This window comes from Lactuca sativa, chromosome 7, assembly GCF_002870075.4.
Source record: "Lactuca sativa cultivar Salinas chromosome 7, Lsat_Salinas_v11, whole genome shotgun sequence".
Taxonomy (NCBI): Eukaryota; Viridiplantae; Streptophyta; class Magnoliopsida; order Asterales; family Asteraceae; genus Lactuca; species Lactuca sativa.
In genome coordinates, this window is record NC_056629.2 from 121,952,274 (window position 1) to 121,970,720 (window position 18,447).

General features: G+C 31.3%; 1 long non-coding RNA gene across 1 annotated transcript; it reads left to right on the forward strand.

Annotated features, from left to right (window-relative positions):
- The first annotated feature begins 4,189 nt into the window (after positions 1-4,189).
- LOC111889494 (uncharacterized) lies at positions 4,190-17,922 on the forward strand. The gene is made up of 3 exons (XR_002849554.3): positions 4,190-4,519; positions 4,620-4,700; positions 17,893-17,922. It is a non-coding gene; the product is annotated as an uncharacterized LOC111889494 (long non-coding RNA).
- Positions 17,923-18,447: the final 525 nt, after the last annotated feature.

The following is an 18,447-nucleotide window of genomic DNA, read 5'->3' on the forward strand; positions in this document are numbered from 1 at the left end:
ATTCCACAAAGAGTGGCATTTCTTTCTTTTTAATATCCATGCCATTTTTTAGTCTTGGTGAACGAGGACGACATTTTTTATTTCGTAATAGTTCTAAATTTGGAAGTAATTCATTAAATGGTGATTGTGGCCAATACGCTGCATGAGGAAGCGAGGAGAACTCAGATGCCCAAGTAGCATAATAGTATCCAATCAAGTAACATCTATCAACATATTGCCAACTATTCAAAGAGAGTTTGACACATGCACTCAAGACATGAAAACAATGATATTTAAATGTCTCCCATTTACCACATGTGCAAGTTTTTTGTTCCAAATTAACTACTTGCACATTTCGACCTCTTTGAGTTATCAATTCAAATATACCTTTTCTCAGTTAAAAGATTTTAAGTAATGTGCACTTGCTTTTGCCATCAAAGCTACTTGTTTTACAACAACATGTAGAATATGTGCATCTCCATGAGCTTGAGAACTAGATCTTAAAGGACGTCTCACCTCAAAATAATGCACCATTCTATAAAATGTAAGTTGCACACAAGATGTGATTGGTAAGAAACGAGCACCTTTAAGTATATTGTTGAAAATCTCTGACAAATTTGTTGTGAGCAACCCATTTCTCCTTCCACCATCATGTGCAAGTGTCCATCTATTAAGTGTCCATCACAACAGCAGCTTAAGAAATTATAGAAAAACTCTCATTGTCAATCGTGTCTATAATAGAATTTCATCTACAAACAAATAAAAACAAGAAAAAATTGATCAAAAAATGATCATATGAATTTGTGATAACAAGAAAAAAGAAACATAATAACATGTTTGCAATCAATTCTATCAAAGATTAAAAAAAACAAGTTGTGACAATGGAGGAGGCAAAATCGAAACAGAAATTGATCAAAACGATAATCAATTCCCTTTACAAAAACAAATAATCAAAATAGAAATTGATCAACAATTTGTCCTAACTAGAAGCAAAATCGAGATAAATAAGAATAGAGAAGCAAAAAACAAACAAAAACTTAACAATTGGAATCCGGAAGCAAACAGAAAACTTAAGAATCAGAATCAAAATCGATGACTTCGCATAATTGCAGGTCGTCGGCAACGATGGAGGAGGCGCAGCCAGCCGGCGACGATGGAGGAGGTGCAGGCGGCCGACAATGGTGGACGATGCGATGACAGAACTTGAGGGGGAGCCCTAGCTGCGTTTACGATTTTTTTTCTGTTCGTTCTCGTTCCAACGTTCCAGGGACAAAACGTGTTTTTCTTTTTTTAAAAACAATAATATTAGTATTAAAGTTAAGGTAATATCATTTTGGTAAATATTTTTGAAAGAACACTAATATGATAAATATTTTTTCCATTAACACTATTATGGTTAGGGACTTATAAGGTGTATTACTAAGAGTTTTTAGGCTACTAACATGTTCACAATGATTACACAGACTAAATTTAACAAAATACAATATAAATGCAATATGAAATATTAGACATATTCAATGCATCCATGATTGAACCATTTTCATCTCTTAGAAATGTTGCATTACCGAGTACACTGTTAGTTTGCCAAAAATTTAAAAAGTTAGTTATTTTCTTCAAAATTGTGAAAATACTTCGTCAGTATACTTAATTTTCCATTATTGCATAAACAGTTTGTCAACTCCGTTCTCGACACGACACAAACCTCTCACGCAAGTAAACTGGTTTGGCTTGACCATAAACAGTGTCATGTTAGTTTCCGGTTGAGCCGCATAACCTATATCATCGGAGTCTATTCTTGTGTTCTGACACGAGATACGGCTAACTGGTTTGTTTAAGATATATATATATCTTGACATCGAAATTAAAGCTATCTCCCGGTCAGTGACTCTTAATGATCCAAATACTAATAAAAAATCAATAAAAATCAGCAAATATTTTAGTAAAATGTCAAATATTAATAGTGTAGTGATTTACATATATTAAACATACTTATAAACAAACAGTTAATATAATAGAAGGGAAATATAAAACAAATTGGTGAATCCATATAATATTATATTAAAATATAAATCGAATCATTTTACCTCAATTTTTGTAATTAAGATGTTAATATTAGAATCATTTAAGACAAAATTGCAAGAATGGTCACTATGTCATGTCACAACTCGCAAGTTTTGTCTAAAAAGGTTTGGACTTGTGTCATTAGTTGAAAGTAGTGGGGTTAGAAGTAAATATGTTGATATATGTATTGTTGAATGTATATGTCAAATAATCATTATTGAAGGACATTGCTAATAATATATGATCATCTAGCGTCACATATTTATCAAGTTGACACATTTTGTATATTTATTATTAATACGATTACTTATAAATAATATCAATTCTTGTATTTAATTAGAGAATAATTATTGTTTTATGGAAATAATAATTATAAAAGAGTATAACTAGTTATTATTTCATATGATATAAATTAATAAGCCATTCATCCTCTTTTGAGAGGTATGGCCGAATTTATTAAACCAATATGGAGGTTACTTGTCAAGCTCCATGCTTTTGTCTCCCCATGCTTTTAAAAGCGAGAGTATTTTATTATAAGATCCTTACCTTGCATAGAGTATATAAGAGTGTCTTATGCATGAGAAACTAACTCTTCTTTCTTCTATTTCTTATCCTCCTAAAACTGTGAGTTTTTGGCTTTCCAAAGCACTATCACTTTGTGTCTTCCTTTAGTATTTATTTTGTTAAGCACTTAAAGGTTTCAAGAGCAAAGCATTACAAGAATGAACTAGTATTCCACGTTCCTTACTCTTGAAGGTGGATACACATAGACCATAATCCCAACTATAATCTTCTACTTTTGGTTTTGGCTTAATTGTAGTCTTAATGGTTTAATTGTTGTAACTTTCACAACATAAAGATTTGAAGTCCTTTTGCAAGCAAGAGTTGATTTGGAAAGTTGGAGCTTGAAGACCTTTTGAAGTGTCCCTTAAGTCCTTTAGGAAATAATTATTAATTCTTATGATGACTCACTAAAATTATTATTACATTAGGTTATAACCCGTGGCCACCACAGATAATTTTTTTTAAAAAAAATAATCAAATTATAAATTAATTATTGAGCAATATAATTTTTTTTAATAATGTAGATATGAGAAATTTCATAATGATTTAGTAATCGGTTGAAATTAGGAAAACATAATAGTTGTTAGAATATCGACAATTTGTATTTCTAGATATGTTAGAATAATTAATTATTTTGAAACAATTAATAATTTAGATATTTATATAATGTATTTAATTTGAAAACTTAACTTTATAACGTATGAATCTAATTAATATTTAATATTTTAGAATATATTTAAGATGTATAGATTCTTTTTTTTTTTTTAAATTTCATATTGTATAATGATAAGTAAATTAAATCGACTAATAAAATTGTTAGACGCTAATATATATATATATATATATATATATATATATATATATATATATATATATATATATATATATATATATATATATATATATACTAATAAAAGAGTAGTCATTTTGCCAAGTGTCATAATATTAGAACTTCTAATTAATATGATGCCACTTGTCATTCTATTAATTTTCTATTTTAAATTCATTAAACCTCTTAATTAATGTGATGTTATTTATCAATCTATTTATTCTTTATTTTAAATTTTAAATTTTATATTATTGTTTTCATTAGTTCACAAATAAAAAGAGTCTAATATATATGATAAATTAATTCGACATATTTATTTGAATCAATAATTATAATTTTACATAATTAATAAAAAAAATCTCTTAATTAATAATGTATTTAAAATTTTATATAAAATAATTGATTAGTAATTTTGAATTTTTTACTATGAATATTTAATTAATTTTGTAACCATGGTTTCCACGGGTTATATTAGAAAGGTTAGAAAGGTAGAGGTAGATGTCATTTAAATTTTAAAATATCATTTTATATATATATATATATATATATATATATATATATATATATATATATATATATATATATATATATATATATATATATATATATATAAAATGATATTTTAAAATTTAAATGACATCTACCTCTGCCTTTCTAACCTTTCTAATAAAAATATCTCTACCTTTCTAATAAAAAACTCTTAGAATTGCCATATCCTCTTTTAAACCATAGTTTTGCCAAGACACATACAATATCCTAATCCTATATCATTTACCCTTTCGAGACACGTGTAGCAGCTAAACAATAACCCAATTTATTGCACAATTTGTATACCCCCCAAATGTCATTGCATTAAACATGCCAATAACCCTAAGACGATTTCATTTTCTCTGGCACAACGCATAGCATTGTTTGTTTTCCATTTTTCACTGGAAACTCAATCTCAGTCTCCATCAATTAAAGATCAGAAGCAAATAATTCATGGGATTGTATTTGAAACAAATTAGATTGAAGAACTTTTGTTGGTGTCGATTGCAAATCAGGAAGAAAGTTGAGAAATTGGAAGCTGTTAATAGAAATACGAAGGTAAGATTCAACACATCCCTGTATCTATTGTTCATATTTCTTCATTATTAATAGAAAATATACATATTTACATATAATAACTTACCTATTGAATATGCAGGAATAATTTCTTTGAAGATGATAGGCAAAACACGTTCTCCTCAAAACGAAAATGAATATTGGGTGTATCTGAAATGATCAGGTACTTTGAAGAGTAAATTACACGAATGGTCACTATGGTTAGGGTAATTTGCAAGTTTGATTCCTAACTTAATTTTTTAACTCGGAAGGTCCTTACTGTTTTGTTTTTGTTACGCACTTGGTCCCTGTCTTACCTAAAAAGACTATTTTGCCCTTGATTTTTAAATATTTTTTAAATAAACACACCCCAACCCTACCCACCTCTCATTACCTTACCTACCTCACCATTTTTTCCTATTTAAATAATAGTCTTTTTAAGTAAGATAGGGACCAAGCGTGTAACAAACACAAACAGTAGGGACCTTCCGAGTTAAAAAAATAAGTTAGAGATCAAGCGTGCAAATTACCCCAAACCATAGGGACCATTCGTGTAATTTACTCTACTTTGAAAGCTTTCAGCAAATATAATTGTTCAATTTTGAAAATCGAAAATGCTAAATTAGGAGATGAATCTTGATCATATATATTCAAAATTAAATAGATTTTTTTTTTCATTATTTACCTTCCTTACACAGAGAAACAATCACAACCCTTGTGGAAATCATCTTAAATTGTGTATGAAACGGAAATTTTGATTTTATATATATGAGCTTCGAATCGTTTTTTTTTTCTAAAGTTTCTGGGCAAAACATATTGAGATAAAATAAACATTGATGGATGTTTGTCTGGGGTTAGCATGCTATTCAAAAGAAAAATAGAATTGCTACCCTATAATCATTTGAACAAACCATGTCTCTTATGTATAGAGTTGACCACTGCATATTTTAGTTGTACATTTAATAGAGTAAATTGTTATGAACAATTTTAGGTGATTTTTTAGATCTAGGATGTGAAAGTATTTCGGTCTCTTCTTTCTTTTATATATCAAATTTGAAGATGGATCTATAACAGCATAAAAGTGTCATATAGCCATGCTGGAAATGACTGCAATTTCATGATATCAACCCTTACAATTATGCAATTACCATACATATTTTATTAAGATATAAAGTTGAATATTTCGACTGTTACTTGAATTTTTAGTTCAACATCATTTATATTTTGAAGGTTTAGTTTAAGTGCTTTATTTATATTACAATTTTGGTTTATTTATGCAAGATTCTAAATTTACATAAGCATATTCCTACGATTTACATGTATATCATGATCAACCTAGCACCAAATTGTGATCTCTTCAATCATCTGTCGTTATTTTTTTCTATTGCGCATCGTAGCAAGATTAAAATAAGAGTAATGTCCAGTTATAGAAAAGGGTAAAATTGTCCAGTTATGTTAAAAAACTATTTGCATAAAGGGTAATAGTAGATAACACATAAACAGAAAAGGGCAGAATTGTCCAGTTCTGTTAATAAAACATATTTGCATATTTTTTTACTTTTTATTAGTATATAACACATAAACAGAAAAATAAAGGAATAAAAACATCATAAATAAGAGTAATGTCATAAATAAGAGTAGTGTCACGAGCATATGCAAAAGTATGTTACCCTATTAGGAATGTCATTATTAGGTATAAGATACCAGAAAAGGGCAGAATTGTCCAGTTCTGTTAATTTTTTTAGCATATTTTTTACTTTCTATTAGTATATAACAACATATAAACAGAAAAATAAAAGAATAAAACATTATAAATAATAGTAATGTCATAAACATATTCAAAAGTAGGTTGCCCTATTAGGAATGTCATGTCAATATTTGATATTGCATAACAGAAAAGGGCATAATTGTCGAGTTTTGTTAAAAAAAAATTTGCATATTTTTTATTAGCATATGGAAACAGAAGCAGTACACTTTTTGTTACCACTGCATCAATATCACTATTTGTTATGATTGAAACATATAATAAAGATTTAGTGGTTTGAAGTCCATCCGTATTGAACATGACTCATGGGTAACTACAGTTTAAAGTTTTTTTTATAGAAAAAAAGCAATAGACATTTGCCGTATACGGATACATATATGCATACCTATGCATAACATGAGGAGAAGGAGAACTGTAACAGAAGAACAATACTTACTGTAACTGAATAAGAAGTATAGATGAGAATAAATTACTAGATTCGCAAAGAAAAAGACGTACAGAGGAACTAAAGTTTGAAAGACGCAAATGTTAGAAATATTTTTAGATGACAGATTTATATAAATGATGAAAGCGCAAAGATTATTTCATTCCCTATTATAATGCAGATATAATGGGTAAAAGATAAATAAAATCAAAAAGATTGCTTAGAATATGGTAACAGAGTTGCTAATTAGTAGGAGACTCCCAAATTATCGTTTTCTATGATTTTGATTTGATCAAAACATTTTCTATGTATTTGATTTTCGTTATTAATGCAATGGGCGGGAAAAGATTTCTAAGGAGATGTGAGAAAATTACACATGGATTGAAGGAGTTTATAAGAGGGACACGTGGCACCTTAGATAGCCTTTTATTAGGAAGAGAGATATGTCTTTGTTTATACATATTAAAATGCATGCATGTGATATTTATTTTATGTTATTGTACTTTATGTTTTATGTATGAAAATGAGTCTTACATTTCAAACAACATTTTAACATAAGATAATATCACTTGGAGTTTGAGTACAAAATATTTAAAAGATAACATTAGATGTTTATAAATAGATATTTATAAAAATGTTTTTACCGATTACCGGTTAAAAATCAATTTTTCTTAAAAATAGTTTTATTGTAAAACTTATAAATACCAACTTTAAAATAATTGAAATGGTTTACAAGGTGTTTAAACATTATATAAACTGCATGTATTCATAATTGTTGAGTTATGAGCATTTAATTTGACATGCATAATTATAAAGAACACGTTGAATATGATGATTTGGGTGTCTAAGAGATGTATTCGATTATATAAGGAGTTACAAAAAATTTTAAGCTAGTTCTAGACATAAATAACTCACACTCAGACTCTCAATTTTACATCTCAAGCACAATGTAATAGTGATATACAAACCACTATTTATAGAAGTGCCATAACTACTCTCTCTCTCTCTCTCTCTATATATATATATATATATATATATATATATATCATGTCACAAAGCATAATAGCCACACATGCAAGTAGGTGTTGTCAAGTCAAGCCTTCACAAGTAATTTAATGGAGAACTTTGTACCCAACATTCTCCCCCTCAAAGTTAGGAACGAATGACTCGGCTTCAATCTCCAAAAAGAGCAACGTTGTGAACAAAACCTTAATGGTGACAAATGTAGAAATGAGCATCAAATCTTCAATCTTCAATGGTTTCCTAATCCAGGTTCTAAAATGTGAGACATTACAATTCGAGCATCAAAAGGCAATTAGTGAATCCTTGAGTATCCAAATCTCCAAAGATTAATTACCCAACTTTGAGCATAAAAACACACCTCCAAAATCTTCATTATGTCCAAACCCTTCATAAGATAGGAAAACCCAGACCACTTCTGAAATTCCAATTCGAATCACTTCATGATCTATTCCCCCTCAAGGACACATCAATCTTCAAATTTGCCTAACATGAAAAATCCAAAACTTTCGACTTCGAATTCCCATATTAAAATCTCCCACGTTTTTATAATTGAAATATGATTATAAAACCCAAATGGGAATGAGAAAGCGCTCAATGTGGAATATGAAATACAATCCTCCACCTTGACACGTGGCATAAACGTTTCACTTAAAATCCAAAATTTTGTCAATTTTGACACTTTTAGTCAAATAATGAGCTTTTTGGATTGACTTGGACCAAAAAATGAACAAAATATCATGTTGCTGAAAACATCTTGCAAAAACAACACTCTTAAAATCCCGTAAAAAATCTCTAAATTTGGGAACAATTTTAGTTTATAGGTAAAAAGTGTAATCTTTCTGAAATTGCGGGTCTAAATATGAAACTTCTGTAATCTTCTTGAATTCCTGATGCAAGAAAGAACACACAAACACACACATCACCAACATTTGAAACCTCAACTTTCGATTAAAAAAATACAACTTTCGATCCAAGCCATTGAACTTTCGATACCAAGCCTTTGCAAACTACTATCGACTATCAAAACTTTGAAATTTCGTTCCCAAGTCTTTGCAAAAAACTTTCGACTATCCAAAAACCATTTCGACCATTCACAGTTGAAACTACAAAGTTTCGACCTCACAATTAAATCTCACATTTCGATTTCCAGTGAGCCTCAAACTTTCGACCTTGGTTATCAAGGGTCGACTATTAGCCATTCATAGTCCAAATTTCAACTGATAATCTGCAAACCTAGTACACAGTTGAAATCCTAGACCCAATAACAATTACGACTGCTTTTTTATTCTGATCACATTCTTTTCCCAACTTTCAACCATGGAACACGAATTTTGACTTTCTTTCCTCACAGAGCCTTGTCTCACGGGATGGCTCAATCATCGTGTGCCACTTATTCTTTCTTCGACTAAGTCAAGCTTGGAACACTTCCTTACGTTGTACTAACGACTAGAATAGCAAGATATGTGATAAGGAATGCTACGAAGTAAGAAAGAAAGCTTCTATTATAAACTCGACTATTTTACAAGTAAACTTCCCAATGGTTTGGGAAAATGAGTCCTTCTCCCTATTTATAGGAACCTTACACCTCCTTAAATGGAAGTTTCTAGGTCCCGATAATTCTTGACTAATCTAGACTCTTCCTATTATATACATGGCCTTTACAAGACTCTAGAATATGGTATACTTTTCTACAATGCTCTAGAAATCTCTAGGTCGTCCCGAAATTATCCAAATCGCTCTTGTATGATCTACCATGTTCTAGATCATTCCAAATTCTTTCGGGTCATTTTAGCTTCATCTAGTGCCTTCGTGATTATTCCGGATCGTTCTCCTTTGTTCCACAAACATCTATAATATTCTAGCATCTTCCAAGGTCCTGTACGACATTCTTGATCTCTACGGAGACTTCTTGAGTATACTTGACTGTTCCAGAATTCTCTAGAAGATGGTGGAATTTTTCAGAAACTTGGTTTGTGACACCCTTCCCCACTTAAACCCTTGATGTCCTTGTCAAATCTTCTATATATATGTCTCGATCTTGTCATGGAACTACTTCGTGTCTTTTATTTTTCTCCAAAGTCTCACTTAGAGTAAGGTGTGCTTTTATTTCTCAATGTATCTTGAATCCTATTTCTTCGCTCAGCCTGACAACCGGCAAAATTCTGGTCAAAGCCAAAGTCAAGTCAAGGTCAACGGACCATCTGGTCAACTCAATTAGTGCTTATATGTTAGGAAATTCTTTATGTTTCCTAATGTTCAACTATAATTCACTACTAGAAAAAAAGGCTTTCCTTGACAGACAATGTTTGTCATAAACGCCTATACATGACAGACAATTGTCTGTCATTGAAAGCCATGTCATAAAAGAAAATGACAGACATTAGATTTGTCATAAAATTTACGACAGACTTTTATGACCAACAATTACGACATACATACACGACATGCATTTTCGACATACATTTACGACTGACTTTGTTTGTCATAATTCGTAACATTTTTGTATTTATGACAGAGATTTACGACTTCAAATTACGACATACGTTTTGTACAATACGATTTTTGACATATTTTTACAACATGGTTTGTATGTCATGATAATATATATATATATATATATATATATATATATATATATATATATATATATATATATATATATATATATAACACCCAATCTTAACCAAACTAAATTACATATTTAATGTCTAATAACATAAAATAAAACATCATACCTATATTAAAAGGCTTACACGAATTATAGTGTCAAATTCAAAAATACGGTCCAAATTCATCAAAAAGTAATTGTCAAATTCATATCACTAGTAAAGAAAATTTATAACATAAATAGCCCATTCTTCACGCACCCTATCAAGCTCGACGTCTGTATATTCATTCTTCCCCCAAAACTGAGACAAAAACTAGTATATTAACAAAAATCTATTAAATAATTATATATGTAAATATTCTACAACACTTCAAGTCCATCAAGTAACTAATAGATTTACTTACATTGTTATTCAACACTTCAAGTCCTTCGCCAACAACCTCTTTCATGAACTTAAGAACATAATACCCGCATTTTGTGTAACCATGCTGAAAGGGACACTCTACAATTATATAATTAATTGATTAGTAAAAAACAATAATATATTAGTCAAATCCAATTGAAATTAAAGTTGCAGTTTGTGCTAACCATAACATTTATCCAATTGGCTTTAACCTTTTTCTTTGATCCACTTTGTCTTGCGTGCAAAGACAATGCTCTACAAAAAAATGGATGAAATATATCAAAGAAAATAATTTAATGTTTCAATAATTTGTATTACTTACGCTTCAATCAATTGCTTTAAGTCTGGATCAACAACAAGGCACCTTAGTGAATTAAGGTAATTGCATGTTGTTGTTTGCATGTCTAGTACTGCTAGCACCCAATGACCACTGTAAACCCAAAAACCAAATAAAATTAGGACAATAATTGTGAAAGAAGTTTAAATGCAAGAAATTATAAAGTACATTATAGTAAAAGGAAGCCTAAATACAAGAAATGACAGCTTACTTTCTACTTACTTATGGTAAAGGAAACTTAAATGCAAGAAATAACAAAGTACATTGCTATTTCATGCACTTGGGGACATAAAAGAACTTATGTAATAAAAACAAGTAAGTTATGTTTTTTGTCGAGTCAAATCAATTAATGTTTGCTGCTATTTCTTGTAATTTAACAAAAAAAAATACCTAAATGCATGAAATAGCAACTTACTTCTACTTATTAATGGTAAAGGAAGCTTAAATATAAGAAACAATGAAGTACATTGCTATTTGTTGCGCTTGGGACAGAAAGGACTAGTGTAATAAAAAAAAGTAAATTGTCTTTCTTTTCCAAAATCGAATAAACTAAAGTATGTTGCTATTTAATCCATAGTAGATTAATGTTATAACATCATACTATTATGTCATTCATGTTATAATATCATACCTGGGATTGTAAGGCATTAAGATGATATTGTTGTCCTTTCTTGTTGACAGCCGACATGCTATGACTTCACTTGCTTCATCACTTTTCTTGAAGTTGTTCGTACGCCCATCTTTAGAGATCGCACTCGGGCTCACAAAACAGATTCCATGATCTGTTTTTCCTCCATTCTTGATTTCTTCATACAAGTACCTATTAATATATAAAAAAATACAAATGATACAAAAGTTTTACTAGAAAAATATAAAGGATTTTTGGATCGAGTCCAGCTTGTACCATTTCTACTATGGTACAATAGTGCGGTTCCATGACCATTGATCTCACTTCCAATCACAATCCTCCATTTTCCATAAGGCCGATCCAAGCCGTTGATGGATCTCGAAATTACCCGGGTTTAATGTCATCAATTGGGGTTAGCAACGGGTTACCCGACCATTTTATCCATTCTTCAAGAAGTGTTTTCAATGAATCGGGTTCTTCTTCTACATCTGTGAAGAAGGAATTATCTAGCATATCTTTTGTATGATCAAAGTCGGGAAGAACAAATTTATTAGGGCCTCTTTCGGAATTTTCCCCATGGAAAGTCCAAACTTTATATCCTTCATCAAATCCATTGGAAAACAAATGATAACGCACGGTCGGAATTGAGTGATGGCACAAATTGATACAATTTATGCAAGGACACGGAATTACATCTGATTTTACATTATTATTTTGTGCAAAGGTTAAAAAATCCTCCACACCTTCGTCATATGCATTTGTTAATCTATTCGAGGAAATCCATGATTTATCCATTGAATAATTTGTTACCAACCTACAAAATTATGAAGTATTACAAACAACTGATTTTACCCCTTAAATCTAATAACAATAACATAAAAGCATAAACCTAATGATTTGCTAAAGGCTTGAGAATGAAATTTATAACAAAATAACAAAGTAGAAGTTTTATCTAAAGCTAATTCTGTTAACTTGAGCAGGAATTCTTCATCTAAAGATGAAAAAGAGATTCAGACTATGAATCATGATCCAGAATTCCAGAATACTAATGAGAGTTTATCATGGGATCAGGCTTCACAAGAAAACAATGGGTATCCATCAAATATGGTTTTTGATCCCCACAACCCTGGTTGGTATTATGACATGAACACTCAATAATGGTACTCTTTGGAGGCATATAATTCTCAAGAACAGGACCAGGTCAACCAAAATGGGTATTCTGCAACTAGTACTTATTATGGAAGTGATCAGAAAGCATATGGTGGGCAGGATCAGATAAATAAGCAGTTACAGGTAGGATATGAAGGACAAAATTATAGTGTGTAGTAAATAAGACAAATGGTAACAAATGAAATGTTCAGCAAACCAGATGGAGTTTTATAGAAAAATGAGAACATGCAATTATTATGTTTTCATAGTAAAAATGACAGAATGCTTGAAACCATTTAGTTAAAAGCTTCTTTGGTAAATGATCTACAAGCTATTAACACAGGTAGTGTTAGATACCATTGGAACACATATTTTGTTTTTCAAAGTGTTCTAAAACAAACTCCTAAAGATGTATTATAACAAATATAGCCTACAGACCACTATTAACTCACATTATAATCATTTCTACTCATTCACAGTTGGGGAATAGAAACATCCCTAGTATCCTTAAGGCTTACAATTTCATTTCCGATGAAGAATTCAAGGGTTGCATTCATTTCCAATGGTATCATTATTTGCACATAGAATTTATGTTTCTAATTAGGGTATGTGCTTATATGAAGTCGAAACTACAAAGAAACTAAGTAAAATCAGAAACTATTGTAACAGAACAGCGAAAGACATTCATCTCAGAAGCTATGGTTCAGAAATCAGAAATAACAAGCAAACAATTCAATGATATTATTCTGAAACTAGGGTTTATTCTGAGTTTTAGTGCTAAAGTAGAAAGGTTCAAGATGTTACTTCTCAAGATATAATAGAGTTGAGTGACTGGTGTCAGACGGCGATGACGAAGAATCAGATCGCGCATCGGTGACAATGACAATGGCGTGACTGGTACGGTAGTGGCAAGTCGGCGAGTGGTGAAACGAGGACGGAAATGGTGAGGCAACGAGTTGATTTCCTGAGCGGAGCAGCCCAAATCGATCGCCGTCTGCTTTGATTTCTCGTGTGTTGATGATTTGGAATGATCGTACGAGCTTTGAGGGTATACTAATTCATCCTACCATTATGATTTAGAATCATACCATCATCTTTTTATTTTGACCGGATTCTGGAATTTTGACCAATTATATTGCATGAAAATCAGTTAATTTGCTGTATTCAATATATGTTGCTTCATGTTAATATTATAATATTATAAATTTATTAGCAAGATAAATTAAATATTCATAACTATGGATCCTTTTATAAGGTTTGGAATTATTTGGAAACTTATTTTCAAATTTAATGTCATTAATTGCTAATTTTGTAAAGTAAATATGCTAAAAACCCAAAAGCCCGAGAAAGAGGTCGACTAGTCATGAGGCTAAGTACCAACTTGACCCATATCCCAGTGTACATCTAGGCCCATTTACATATGGGTTTAGCTAATGTTTCTACCCGAAAGACTTACACTATAATTTAGGGGGTGTTTATGTTTGGATATATATATATATATATATATATATATATATATATATATATATATATATATATATATATATATATATATATATATATTTTGAAATTTTGATATGTTTTATTAAATAATATAACAAATAAGAAGCCCACCAAAAACCTCTTATGATACTAATTATGTTTGATATATATATATATATATATATATATATATATATATATATATATATATATATATATATATATATGATCTTTGTTAATTATTTATCTAAAATTTCACTAGATCAGTTGGTTTCCAGCATGGTTAGTAATCGAGACACATAGGTTCGATTTATTTTCATATGCTTTTTTTTATTAATAAAAATGATCTTAGGAAGTAGTATTTGCTTCAAAAAAAATTTCCTACTATATAGTGCACATGTACTAGTCGACATAGCATCATTGTATTATTGTTTGCTATTACTAATTTTTCTTTATAGTATTAACGGAGAAAAATCATTTTAATTTAATCTTTAAGATATGACATAAAATTACGACATACTTTGCTTGTCGTAAATCATTGATATTTTACGATATATGACATAAATTTTATGACAGAATTTTATGCCTGTCATAAAAGTGTTGTGTGTCGTAATTCGTCTGTCAAGGAATGCCTTTATCCAGTAGTGATTCCTAATGAAAAGTAACACTTGAAAGTCTCAAAAGTTCAAAATTTAAAACCCTAATTTGATTTAGGGAAGTAGCAGCTCTATAAAGCACTATTGAGTGCCCTTCGGGGTTGTATAACACTCAAAATAGAATGTATCTAAGTCTAAGGACCTTGCACTACGAAGAAAAACACTAATAAAGGCTCCCAACAAAGTCTCTCCCAATCTCTCCCACTAGATCTCTCTCTATCTCTCTCCCAAATCTCTCCAAGAATATAAAATCTCTCCCAAATCTCTCTAAGAATATGGAATCTCACCCAAATCTCTCCCAATATGTGAAATCTCTCCAAGTATGTGAAATCTCTCCCAATATCTGAAATCTCTCCCAAATCTCTCCAAGTATATGAAATCGCTCCCAAATCTCTCCAAGTACGAGAAATCTCTCCCAAGTCTCCCTACGTACCATCCTCAGTCGAAAACATCCCAAAACCGGAGGAGAGAACCCAAAAGGACCCTCTTGGTCCGGAACCCTCTTGGTCCTGAACTTCTCGTCCGGAATCCTCTTACGCCAGTACCCCTCCCTACTTCGCATGCTTCTGATGAAATCCCGAATGCTTCTGTTTGCTACGGAACCTCTGAACTAACTCCGGAAGAAAGAAGCTCTGGAAGCCTGAAGTACCGAGCCCTCTCGCAATTCAGGAAGCCTCCTACCCGAAAAATCTTGCACCTCAAGACTCCTTGACTCCGGAAGATCTCGCCCTACCTCGCCTTGTTTCGGAAACCTTGGGCTGGACCGGACTCCGCCTTTTGACTTCGGAACCGAGGAGATACTCCGTAAATTGAAATTCAGCTTCGGATTTCGCCTGGTGGCTCCGAACTTGAGCAAACGACTCCGGAATCCTTCTCAAGCCCTTCGGACCCTCGTAGGAGCATCATCCCACTTCGGATTTTCATCATTTTTTTGACTTTTTCACCATTTAAGGTATTTTGATGCCAGAAATCACACCAAACTCGTATTTTTCATGTCCTAAACCACTAAAACTCCTATTTTATGCCAAAATTAAATATTTTAAATGTATTTATATAAAATAAAAACCCAAGATTTTAAGACGATCCTAAGAAGATAAAGGGGTTTGACCTTGTGATGTGATGCTCAATCCTCCATTGTCCCATGCAAATCCCAGTTAAACACACATTACCCTTAGAAAATAAGCCTTGCCCACCAGTTTTCCATGCAAATGTCAAGTCATTCCTTATCCTTCCCCTTTAGATACGTGAATCTTTTTTCCTCCCTCATCCCACTTCCCACTTTCTCAATCAATAAACTCCCAAGAATTCTCTCAAACTCTTTCAAGACTCAAGCTTCATTCCTTCAACAAAAATTTCCAGAATCTTTATTAAGTGTTCATCCTGCTTGAATAGTGGTTTTTCCTCACCATTCCGATTTCACTATACTTACACATAAATTATTTTTAGAATCATTTTGAAGTCTCAAGAACCTTTCAAGTGTTGTGAAACTTGGAAGCTCCTCATCATCTCTTCAAATCTTCCGCGAACTAAACCATGGTGAGCTTCATACCCCACCTTTTTCCTTAGTCTTTGTTGATTTTGGGGGAGAGTACAAGTCACCTCTTGTTCTAAATTCTTGAATGATTGCATGTGTACGTGTGTTTAATAATTGTGTTGAAATATTATCATTTTTTTGTATGTAGAACTCTCTGTGAATGGGAGGTGTCATAGAACCCATGAAAATAAATAATATTTCAAAATCTTTATATGAGTAATAAAATTTACAAACGGAGCCTCCCAAGTTTTTGGGGGTGTTTAACATGCATCCTTGTATCCATGCTCTTCATATTTAGAGATAAAAGTTGTTGAAATAGACCTTGAAAGGTTGACAATAAGTCTAGAACTTTGAAATTTGAACTTGGTGTTCCATAAATGACTATTTGCAAACTGTTAAGGGGTTATTTATAAAAATTGGATATAAGTAATTTCACCTATAATATATGCAAATAGAGCCTTTATGACATAAAATTTTGCATGTCATAAAGCTACTGTCATAATTTCACAGAAGTCATAAGTTTTACACAAATCATAACTTGACATTTTCCCGATAAATGGGGTCTCACTTAGTAATATATAGAGAGGAGAGCCATTTTAGCTGACATCGCTAATATTGAATTGATTTGATAAATATTTTGAGCGAATCACTTTCAACAAATGAAACGAAACGGAACATTTAGTCAACAAGTACAACTAGTAATAATTATTTGGTAAATAATGAATTTCAACGCTTTGCGTGAAACTACTAGTATTCTAGTCAGACGAAATCTTCACAACACATATATTATATACAATATTGTACACCCTAAGTCTTATAAGAGTTATAACTAGAGTCTCCTGGAGGGAGAGCGGGAATTTGTGTATAGATCTATACAGGTTGACACCCTGCACCTTCGCTGTTCGCTACAGCCAGACCGACCAGTCTAGGGTGACAAATGTCTTGAACAAAACCGACGCCTGAAGAATGTCATAACAGGCGCTCTGTCATATTAGTATGGCTATAACGACTCACTAGATTATATAAAAAATGTAATTATATAGACTTCATCTTCAGTTAAAAATCAACTATTCTGACTACCTCAATGAGGCTTTTTCGCACTCGTGTTATGTTATTACCAAAATTACTATTTTATACATCAGAAAATATAAGATTTTTTGGAGAAACAGTTCGTACGATTTTGGAAAACAATGAATTAAGACACACATGCAACTATACTCGATTTGAAACAAGAATTACAACCATTTGATAAGAAAATATTGGATTTTCTGGATTTTTAAACTATCATCAAAGTTTTTATACTCAAATGCTTATGAACTCACCAACATATTTTATGTTGACGCTTTTCAAACGACTTGTATTCTCAGGAAATTAATAAGCAGGTTATGGATTGCGGACTCAAGCTTATTTTGCTGTATTTTGGGAAATTAGCTTAGTGATGTTTCTTTTGTGTACACTTGAAAACATAAACATGATGTAAAACAATGTAAGCTTGTTATATTTATGTATGTTGTTTTGGATTTGCTATGTTTCAATTATATGCATTTGTTATGATACTACACAATGAAGTCACCCGCCTCCGGACGTTTCCGCCGTTCTGGTCTGGGGGTGTGACAGATTGGTATCAGAGCATTGTTTATATTGAACTAGTCTATCTAACCATACAAGATATACAACTATAAATACAATGGGACTAAAACACTCTGACTCAAAGTATACATACTTTCTAGGATTATATCATAACAAGAACAGACAAGATAACTTAAAGGTTGAATACTACAGTCAAACTTAGACAGATATGTAATCATATATGTGATAAATATAGCCTGATCAACTATATTTATTTGAGATATGACCAAATTGTGTTTGGGAGTGGTAGTAGTGTTGCAACAAGCCTAAAGCCTTCCAACTCGTTATCCAAA